This window comes from Labeo rohita, chromosome 24 (assembly GCF_022985175.1).
Source record: "Labeo rohita strain BAU-BD-2019 chromosome 24, IGBB_LRoh.1.0, whole genome shotgun sequence".
NCBI lineage: Eukaryota > Metazoa > Chordata > Actinopteri > Cypriniformes > Cyprinidae > Labeo > Labeo rohita.
The window spans coordinates 12,242,686-12,254,196 of NC_066892.1; the positions used below are offsets into that span (position 1 = coordinate 12,242,686).

At 32.6% G+C, this 11,511-nt stretch overlaps 1 long non-coding RNA gene across 3 annotated transcripts in view; it reads left to right on the forward strand.

The window, feature by feature from the left end:
• LOC127155589 (uncharacterized) overlaps positions 1-11,511 on the forward strand; it is a 124,759-nt gene that overhangs the window by 29,830 nt on the left and 83,418 nt on the right. For all 3 annotated transcript variants that reach the window (XR_007825626.1, XR_007825625.1, XR_007825624.1), the window contains exon 2: positions 8,053-8,151. This is a non-coding gene — a long non-coding RNA (uncharacterized LOC127155589). The remainder of the gene's footprint in view (positions 1-8,052; positions 8,152-11,511) is intronic.

Here is an 11,511-nt window from a genome sequence, read left to right on the forward strand (position 1 = left end):
TTGTGAGCGTTAGATGATGGAAAATGTAATTTCAATGTAAAAACAAGGGAAATATTAAATGTTAAATATGCAAATGCTAAATATTTCATATTAAATGTTAAATATTTAATATTGACTATTACTGATAAATTAAATCTGTAATCAAGTCAAGTCAATATTGGCAAATGAAAGATATAGTAGCATCCCAAATATTTTCATACCTTGGTTGCTTGTAGTTAGGGCCGGGCGATTATGGTAAAAAAAATTAAAATCTCGATTTTTATTTTTTTTTAATTTTTACATTTTTTTTTTTAACAATTTTTTTTTTTTTTTTTTTTTTTTACTAGTCACCTTGAAAATGTAACTACAACATGACTCAGGTAGCTTTTTCTTCATTAACTCTCTAGTTAAAGAAAATTCTATTCCAAGTGCACCACACATGAAGTTGTCAACATGATGTAAATGCACAAATCACTTGTTAAATATCTTTGTGGAAAAGATGCATGAACTACAACTACATATTGTACAAACTTGTTGTAAACATATTATATGTAAAGAAATAATGCAAGGAAAACGCTTTAAAAACAATCTCAAGTTAAGTCAAGGTAATTCAAATTCAATATGACTGAAGGTATAACACCAGTAGACTGTTATTAACTATAAATGTTCTGTAAAAACAACGAACAGCAGCTTTCAGCATGTCATCATGATGCAAACATGAAATATCAGACATACAATAGTAGTACAGGTTTTTTTATTCCATTGCGCTGCTTTACCATAGTTTTTTCTATTTTTTTGACTGTTGCAATCACGTCTCACACACGAAATGCGTTCTCAAAAGCGGCGCTCAATTAAAAGTTGTTCATCTCCCATCTTCTTGCATGTTTTTCTTATTCCGCTTCCCACGTCGCATCTTTGTCAGCACAAAAGCTGTGAATGGTGCCTAATAGAGTTGTCAAAAGCTACCGGGTTCGGTACTTTCGGAGCGTGACACGCAACATGCGGTTGGATCGTTCTTTTCTCTTTAGTTTTTATTGGCATATTGTAAAAAGTGTCTAATTCTAACGTTTGCTAATATGTACTTGTAGTTGTTCCTAAGGTGCTATCAGTTAATTTTTGAGAAAATCAGGTCAATAGCTCTGTATGTTTCTGCCATTTATGTCTATTGCATATCAAATTTGGCATCCGTAACACTACATTTAAATTGCAGCTTGAAAAGCCGCCTCCAGAGCTGCGCCGATAAGCTCAGCAAAAGGTTTGCCATCCTGAGAGTCCTGCTTGTAAGTTGAACAACATAATTCTATGTAATCTACCTCAATAAAATCCATAGACATCGTAAAAACATTACAGCACATGTGGCGCTGGCCTCGGACCTCTGGAAAAAAAGGTCTTGTTTTGGCAAATTTGTGAGTGTTGCTACCATTTACGCTGATCGATACCCACATGTCCCTGTATTGATCCTCACATCTGTGAGGGAACTTGAGAGAATGGATCTGTTTGAGTTTTCATTTAGACCACACATCGGGATCAAGAGAGATCAGCACTAAAGAGACTAGTGAAGGTCTCTCTCTGTAATGCCATATTGGACATGACAGTAGAAGAAAAGGAAGATAGAAACGGTCGGGTTTATTTATATTCTCGATAGCCCGGTTTATGCATCACGCAAAAGGGCCATCGCGCTGTCGAGTGCGATAACAGTTATTGCAATTTATGTCAGCACATCAGGCGTGACCGATGGTGTTTACGTTAATTAGCTTAATTGCCAATGTAAATATTTAACTAGTAATTAAAAGCATCCTCAGTCTATGATTACATCATAGTCCACAATGCACTCAAACTGCCATCCCAAACCATCAGTCTTGATTTGTCACAGGCCATTTGAAAGCGGTTTGGATTACATCAGGCTTCATTACAGAGCCCCCGAAGACATTATGGAAACAATCCTTACCACATAATTTCTCTTAATTACTCAATGTCAGAGTGAGCATATTCAAGACCAATCAGTCCTCTCATTTAGCGCAAATGTGTGTTTGTATGTTTTTTTGGGGGGAGTCCTGGGGGGCTCTTTTTCACACCCCCATCCCTCCCGTCACACTGACCTCCCAGAATGCCTAGAGCTTCCTCATTAATCTCTACACGACAGCCTTTGACCATCTGACTGTGCGTGTGACTTCTGCGGAACAAAATCTCTGGCCGACAGACGATGATGGGACTATTCCCAAGTTTCCTTTCTCGCTTTGAAGCGGCACCCTTTTAAATTGACTGACGTTATTACCATGTCAGGGTGTCAGTCGCGTACTACCTGGACGGAACCAATTAAAATAGAGGTTTTTGTGTTTTCTCTATTCGTATTTAGGTTCTTAATGTATTGTTTTGGAGGTTCGGGTTCATGTTTAGTCTGAATGAGGTGAATGTTTATTTGTGTGCGTCTGATTTTGCGTGAGATGTTTGAAGAAAATCTAAACACACCTGTCCTCCCTCTTGTGTTTTTTATTACTTCTTCCCTGGCCTCTGATCCTCTCGCAATGTTTTAATCATGATGCCGCTTGTTTGTAATTATAAACACCTACGAGCTACATATATGAAAAACTGTTTGATGGAATTTGAGCCTATGGGTATCTCTCGTTTGCTTTGAAAACGGGGCCCCTCAACATCAAAAGCCGGTCCTCTTTTGAGGTGTCCATGTTGCTGTTTGCATATACCTTTAAGGCCTTGAGTTTTGAACAGCAAGGTCAACATTTGTTGTTGATGCATGGAGCCAAAACAGGCCTCTGAGGCCAGAGGAGAGAGGATTACAACTCTCATCTGCCCATCCCCTTTTAAAAGCATAGACATTAAAATGCACCCAGAACATCTGAAGACTTTAACCTTAGAGAATTAACGGCTTTAAAAAGCTTTTTCCAATCAGAAACTAATCAAGTTACGATGTTTCATGTTATGGTGTTTATTTCATGAATTTATTTTATCATAATAAATGAAGAGCTTATGGAAATATTTTTAAATTATGTATATTATTAATTACTTTTTAAAGTTTTCCAATAGACAGGTTTCTAACTATAAGTGTTATTGCTGTTTATTTGCTGTTAATTTTTAAAATTATTATATTACTACATATCAAAACAATTCATAAATTAATGACATATTAAAATACCTTTTGTTTATTTGTTGACTTACTTATTAACTATATATTTTATAAGATTTTCCAATTAGAAACAAACATTTCTTAACATTTTTTAATACTAATACTAATAATATAATATAATATAATTAGAGCTGTCAGTTTAACGTGTTAACTTAATTACTTATAAAATAACACAATTAAAATATTTCAACGCAATTAATGCGCTGGCCCCACCAGACCTGTACATCATCTTATGTTTCATATAGTTGACTGTTGACAAATATGATGCAGGGCAACAACTCCACAAATGCAGTTATGCCCTAAATTCAAGATATTGGTGCAAAAAATGCCCCTGTATGTATTTAGTCTCATATTTATACTGTATACTTAACATATCACACGTTATCACACAGGCAGAAAGAACAATATTAATTATAACTTATTTTGTTTTCCAATCTATCACAAGCTTAAATGTGATTTTATACAACAGTTCAGTAAATAAGAAGTTAATAATGTGTTATATTTTAAACACAATATTATGTTTTTGCTCAATTTTGCAGAGAACGTATTACCTTTGAAGCCATAGCAGAATTGTTGTGCGTCTCTGAGCAACACCGCAGGGTTTCGTTTCTGAATGATTCCGCGTTTTGAACGAATCTTGTGAATTAGTGACTCAAGGCCCATTCAGAAACAGAGCCATTTACTTTATTCCTGAATGAATCAGCCATTTGAACGAATCGAATGAATGAATGACTCAAAGACATTTACTGCCACCTGCTGGCAGATTTAGTTTCATATTTAGAGTGTCATTTCATTAAAAAAAACATTAAAGGGATAGTTTACCCCCCCCCAAAATGTACATTTTTTCATAATTTACTCATTCTTATGTTGTTTCAAACCTTTCTTTTGTTGAACATAAAAGAAGGTAATTCTAATTGGTAACAAAGCTGTTTTGGCTACCAGTGACTTTCATTGTATGAACAAAAAATAATGATGTTTTTCAAATTATCTTCTTTTGTGTTCCATAGTTTACATTAAGGTGTTGCAGCCTAAATGGCTGTGTAATAAATTGTGTTGAATCAAATAAAATATTTCTAAAGCTACAATTTGTAATGACTATACTTTCTTATTTAACACAAAAATACCTTTAAATAACTTTTTGTGGGTGTTTTTAGAGTCAAATGTATAAAACATGATGTAATTAGATTAAAAATTTTAATTGACTGACAATTACATATTATATTATAATATAATATAATAATACAATGGTCTTACAATATTAAAAAAAACAAAACAAAAACAATCCATAACAAATGAATGGCAGCTTATTCTTACTGTCATAGTGAAATACTTGGTCAGCAAGAGTAATATTTTGTTTGAGTGGATAAAATAAACAACAACAGTGGACTTCAACAGATGCCAAAAATATGACCAACATTGTCTCTTATGAAGGATTAGGAGCTCAGATTTAATCAAGTAAATAGATCTCAGGACCTTCATATAAAAAACGCATCCTGGTGCTTTACTTCAAATTAGATACGTTTACAGCTGCACATACTGTCATCACAAGATTGAAATCCATCAATTTACAAAGTAAATACTGTACTTTGTCTAAGTGTTCATTGCCAGAGACCAGAAATGTGACCTGCCGAACTATTAACCTCATTCATATTGTGTGAAATAGAGATTTAAAAACATCAAACTCAGAGATCATTTTAATGTAATAGAATAAAAATATTGCAAAACATTTTCCCTCAGTAAACAATCGCCTAGCGGACTCCTATGGGTTGAGTGAGCTAAAATTGTTTCTGTTTTGCATGTTTCTTATTTAATATAACTTTTAATGAACAAGATCTTTATTTAACTATTGAACTCTTAATATCTTGTGTTTGAGATGCTTCCATACATTGAAGAATAATAACTTTTGGGTGTTTGTATCACAATCAATATTACAAATTTGCTTATTTATGAGCCTGGACTACAAAACCAGTCATAAGGAAGCATGAAGGAAAATTTGTAGCAATAGCCAAAATTGCGTGGGTCAAAACGATCGATTTTTCTTTTATGCCAAAAATCACTATATTAAGTAAAGCCAATGTTCCATGAAGATATTTTTTGAATTTCCTACCGTAAATATATAATAACTTTTGACCCTTATGACTGGTTTTGTGATTCAGGGTTTGTCACATTTGATTATTGACCTAGAAAAAGTGCAGAATTTTACATTTATTTTCATTTTAAATCATACTATTTCTATTTAAAACTTGTCAACATCTTAAAATTGATTTTAAACTTTTGGACCTCACTATACAGCATGTTTTCATTTGTTCTGGTATACACGCATTTGATCATACAGTTCCGTTAATTAAATGACAGGAATGAGAAACGCGTTTTGATTATATTTTAGTGCCCTGTTATTGCGAAAAGTCATTGCCCAGCCTTTTTCTTTATTGAGCAAACTGTATATGTGAGATTAAGAGTTGCAAGTAGTCTCGTACCCAGTGCACCTTTGATTTCAAAAGAGAAAAAAAGACTGACATGCTTCAGGTAGTGTGAATGCTAAAATGGATTTCTTTGACAGTGACCTTGGTTGCATTTCAAAGCACTTGAATGGCGAAAATATGCATTTTTGGCCGAGCTGAAACTTCTCTGTGTCTCTTGAGTAATTTCCATTCACCTATAAACACGCACTCCTGTTCTGGTAAACAAGATTCACTGTACGAAAAAAAAAAGAAGTGAGACTTACTTGATAGTCATAAAGGATTTTTTCATTTCAATGAGTAAAGATCAAAGCCGTGCTGTATTTCTGAAGTAGCACATAGCCTGAAGCACTGAAGCATATATTCACAACAAATCTCGTTGCTCGTGCAAGGTATTACTTTAATTTTACTGCTTTGATTGAAGGGAGGGGAGCGATATAGATATCACACATCTTCTGTAACCTTATTTGCTATCAAAATATATAATGTACCACCTGCTCCTTATTTTTTTTTAACTTCAAAATCAGTTTTGCATCAAAATGAAAAATAATTTTCCTTCATCTATAATCCTCTCTAATAGTCAACCAGCAGTTTTAATCTTTAGATGCATTTTAAATCCAAGCTGTAATGTCTTAACTCTTTCACAAGGTCAAATATCTTTGCAAATAGAGCTTAAGCTTTGTTTTATATGAACAAAGTACATGATTAATACTGAAGAATTAATCATGCACTATTCATATACAGCAGATTGGGTAGTGATGAGGATTAGATTGATAGTTCCTGGCCTACTTTTTCATATGACATAAATTGACAGTGCAGTTTAGCAAAGTACAGCTAAAAAGAAACTTAACTCTTTGTGTAATGTGTCTGCCTGGCCAGAGGTTGAGAAATGAATATCAATAACACTTTAAATTACAGTATTAGTTGCATGTAAATAATATGAAACTGTATGAAAGTGTTTTTGCTTACTGTAAGGAATACAATGCAAAAAAATAATTTTTTGAAGGTGTAAATAAAACAAAAATAATTGCAGTATGATTTACAAGAAAATATTTCAGTCTGTTACTTACCATGTTGTCTTATTTGTGAAATTCAGCAGCAATTTCTAAATGAAATTAGTGTTTTGATGCAAATATTATCTGATGTAATTTTTTTTTCTAAAAAAAAAAAAATTAAATGACATTTCATTATTACATATTACACAAAATACTTTATTATTTTATGTTTAACTTTAAAAGCTTTTCTAATCAAAAACTGATCAAATTTTATGTTTTGTTTAATCTATTTTTGTTTAACAAATCTCAAACAATTTAGTAATAGCATATGGAAATACTTGTTTTTATTTTACTGATAAAAATCAGAAACTAACTGTTTTGATAAATTATAGGGCTGTCAAACGATTAATCGCGATTAATCGCATACAAAATAAAAGTTTGAGTTTGCCTAATATATGTGTGTGTGTGTGTACTGTGTGTAATTATTATGTGTATATGTAAATACACAAATTAATGTATGTGTTTAAGAGAAATATGTTATTTATGTACAAAGTGTTTTTGTTTTTATATCATATAAATTCTATAAAAATTATAATAAAAACATACTTGTAAATATTTCTTAAATATATACATAAATATGACCCTGGACCACAAAACCAGTGTTAAGTCGCTGGGGTATATTTGTAGCAATAGCCAAAAATACATTGTATGGGTCAAAATGATGGATTTTTGTTTTATGCCAAAAATCTTTAGGATATTAAGATCATGTTCCATGAAGATATTTTGTGAAATTCCTACTGTAAATTTCTAAAAACGTAATTTTTGATTAATAATGTTAAGAATTTTATTTGGACAACTGTAAAGGCAATTTTCTCAATATTTAGATTTTTTTTGCACCTTTAGATTCCAGATTTTCAAATAGTTGTATCTTGGCCAAATATTGTCCTGACAAACCATACATCATTGGAAAGATTATTTATTCAGCTTTCAGATGATGTATAAATCTCAATTTGGAAAAATTGACCCTTATGACTGATTTTGTGGTCCAGGGTCACAGATGTGTTTGTATTTATACAGTATATACATAATAATTACACACAGTACACACACACATATTAGGCAAACTCAAAATAAAATAACTTTTATTCTGTATGCGATTTAATTGTGATTAATCATTTGACAGCCCTATTAAATTGATTTTTTTTATTCACTTTAAATTATTTTGCAATTAGAAACTAAGCTGCATTTTTTTGTATATACTTTATTATAGTACAATATAGTGAAAATAGTTTCATCACCATTTTTTTTTTTCAGTGAGCAGCTTCGTTTATGTAGACATACACGTGTTCATAGAATTGAGAGCTGTACGAGATCCAATACATGCAAATTTATACCGCGATCATTGTGCGTTTTGCGTGCTGTGACAAAAGTCGTGGATGTTTTGACGCAAATATTATCTGATGTATATGTATTTCAGTGAAGTGTACACAGTGTGGTTTCTGCGGATGGCCCGCGTGTCTTCAGCAGCGGCAGAATCCTCAGAGGAACTGGCCTGACTCATCTGCGTCTGTGACAGGTAAGAAAAGAAACCAAACAACTCACAGTAAGACAAGCAGAGAGCTGCCCTGCACAATGCGCCCTATATTTTTTTTTCCCTTTCTTTTTCGCGGTGACTAGATATTCATTTTCACACCTCACTTCTCCATATTTATGATTGCCCATGAGAACATTTTTTATTTATGCTGACTTCTTTCATAAACTGGACAGCAGTTTCTTTTTTTCTCCATGTGTGTCAAAACAATCTCTGATTTATAATTTATGTGATTTATGATCGCTATAAGCTATCAAGAAGTGTCAAAAGAAAAGTTTTTTCGAGTACAAAGTGAAATCAAATATGTTTAGGCGCTTTATAATTCACAGTCTGACTTATTAATTAGTCCGTGCGACTGAATGGCCGATGTTTTATTTCAACTCGGAGAGAGTGTTTTTGTAGGCCGGCAGATTTGGAATTCATATCCACATAAATGTGTATAAAAAATCTTTTTAGAGAGAGCTTTTGCCTTTAGGGGTTTCTACCTGAATCCTTAATGCGGTGTGTAGTTATGTTATGTTATATAATCTTCGCAGTCTATGCCATGAGCACCGAGTGCCTAGAGAGAGTAAAAGAGAGTTAGAGATTTGAGTACATGTTCAGTTGTCTGTTTATCATGTCACCTGACCTGCACTTTGAGCATCTCTCACCTTCACTTCCAAATGCGACGTGGACTTTTATATACGGCGTTCTGGCTTCTGTGGGTGGAATGTTTTGTACCGTGTTTTGTGTAAATGTCTTAAAGGCCTTGCGCTAATGTTAACGCACCGTGGCACTTGACTGTCATTTTCTGACAACGATACAGTAATGCATCAGTGTGATCTTTTTGGCAGTGGAACGAATTTAAAACACAACATTAAGAGAAAACCTCCAACCGGTGCGTTTTCCCTTTTTTTTTTTTTTTTTTGTTTGCACATGATTGGTGATTTGTTAGCCGGTTTGTGCAGCTATTATCATAAAGTATGTCAAAATATTTGAACCGTGCCACTGACAAATGGAACTCACTGTACTTTTTATGTAAAGCGCTAGTGGTTTTCACTTACTGTGAGTTTCACCCTATGAGGCCGAGTCAAATTGACTTTCATGTCTGCATTGATTGTAGATATTACACAATGCAAATACGCGTCTAAACCTGGCTATTTGGCATAATTGAGGCTGTTTAACAATGCGTTGTGTTCTACCGAATAGCCCACCTTTCTAGATCCTTCCTGCTGCATTTAATGCTAAAACATATTGGCAACTGACATTTGTGGACTCCATTAAAAGACTGACAATTACTTAAGGAAAAAATCCTGCTCTCGCCCGGATGTTTGCATTTGATTGTGCTGATAAGCTGCAAATGTGGGTGTTTTGAGTGCTCCGTTTGAATTTCATGTAAAGTGCAGAGCTGTGTTTATTTTGGATAAAATGAATTGATTAGTTGTGGTGAATTATGTTTCTTATCAGCATTTTGTTTGCAGGTGATGTAGTTTAGATGACCGTCAGACCTTTTCTTTCTCCACAATCCCTGTAAAATGTATAATTCGCTACGTAATATGCATTAAAAAAAACTTTAATTGGGAAAATCTTTCCACACAATTAAATTAAGCCTTTTAACCAAACTATTTGTCGCAGTAGATTTGCTATAGTGTTTTTGTGCAAATTAATTTTAATTTTATCTATTAAATGCAAATAAAAGGAAGTTTAGTAGATTTGCTATAGTGTTATATTGTTCAAATTAATTTTAATTTTATCTATTAAAGCAAATAAAAGGAAGTTTAGTAGATTTGCTATAGTGTTATTGTTCAAGTTAATTTTAATTTTATCTATTAAATGCAAATAAAAGGAAGTGTAGTAGATTTGCTATAGTGTTATATTGTTCAAATTCATTTTAATTTTATCTATTAAATGCAAATAAAAGGAAGTTTAAGGCCTAGCTTTGAAATGGCTGTTTTTGGAGCACCTAAGCAAGGTACGGTCGTGTCCAAAAATTGTCAAGACGCTTGCGCTTTTGCTTGTCTTTTGGCTCAAAGAAGAATACTACTTGAATGGAAATCAAGTAAACCACCTTTAGTCTCACTCTGGCGTAGGGATGTGATGATGTTTTTGAAATTGAATAAAATTAATTTTAATATTTTCTTAGAGGATCCACCAAACGTTTTTATTCAGTATGGACTTTTTTTTTTTTAATTAATTTATTTATTTTTTATTCAGTGATCTCATATTTTGAAAAGGGCATAACTCTTCCCCCAAACTAAAACTGTGAAATTAAAAGGCCTGTGTACAAATGAAGTCAAGCATTCTCTCATTATTTGTCATATCAGAACTTTGAGATTTTTATTTTGTTTTGGCAAAAAGTTGCATTTTTTTGTTCTATGGGGTGGGTTGTGTGAAAGGGGGAAAAATAATTTGTAAAATCAGGAGGAGCATTGTTAACTCTTTTTAGTGCTGGGCAATGATTAATCGCGATTAATCGGATCCAAAATAATTTTTGTTTCTGTAATTTGTGTGTATTGTGTATATTTATAAAGTATATATAAATACACACACACACACACATATATATATATATATATATATATATAGAAGAAAAATGTTGTTTATATATTAAATATATTTGTATATAATATAAATTATATGAATATAAATACATGTAAGTACATGTATTATATATATGTATATGTATATGTAAATATGTATGTGTGAAAGGAATCAAGTTAAATTAAAGTATGCTGACAAATGATTTTAGATTTCAAATACTTATTGCATTAATTTTCAGTGTGTCTCTGTTAGTCTTCATTTCCAAAAAATAATTAAAAAAAGAATGCAAATTGATTTAAGTAATTGATTTTACAAATTTACATTTATTACATACAGTGCAGTGCAAATAAGTTATAAAACTGTTTTAATGTACAATCAAATTAATTAAACAACGCAACAAAACCTAATTTTTGAATTTGAAAATGCATGAAAGGTCTGAAATGAGTCATTTTAAAATGGAAATATTCTATGCTATTAAACTGAAAATGGAGATGCCTGTTTGAATCCATAGAGAAATGAAGTGGATCATGTTGTGAGCTCTGTTTTAATGGACCTGAACTCATTCCAATTCTAGTCAAAGCCCTCAGACTTCTCAAGCTGCTCTAAGATGATCTAGTCCAAGGTCTTCAGAGATCGACTCATTAGTTTAGCCCGACGTAGTCAGGCTGCTTGGTCTGCAGCGTTCAGTCATGGAACTAGGGCAAATGTTGTGAATCATAACATCTGTCAATCAAACTACTCTAATGAGTCAGATTTGTTGATGAAATTTGATTGTCACTGGGGGGAGGGTTTCAACTATGAAAGGTTTTCTCAGGACATTTATTT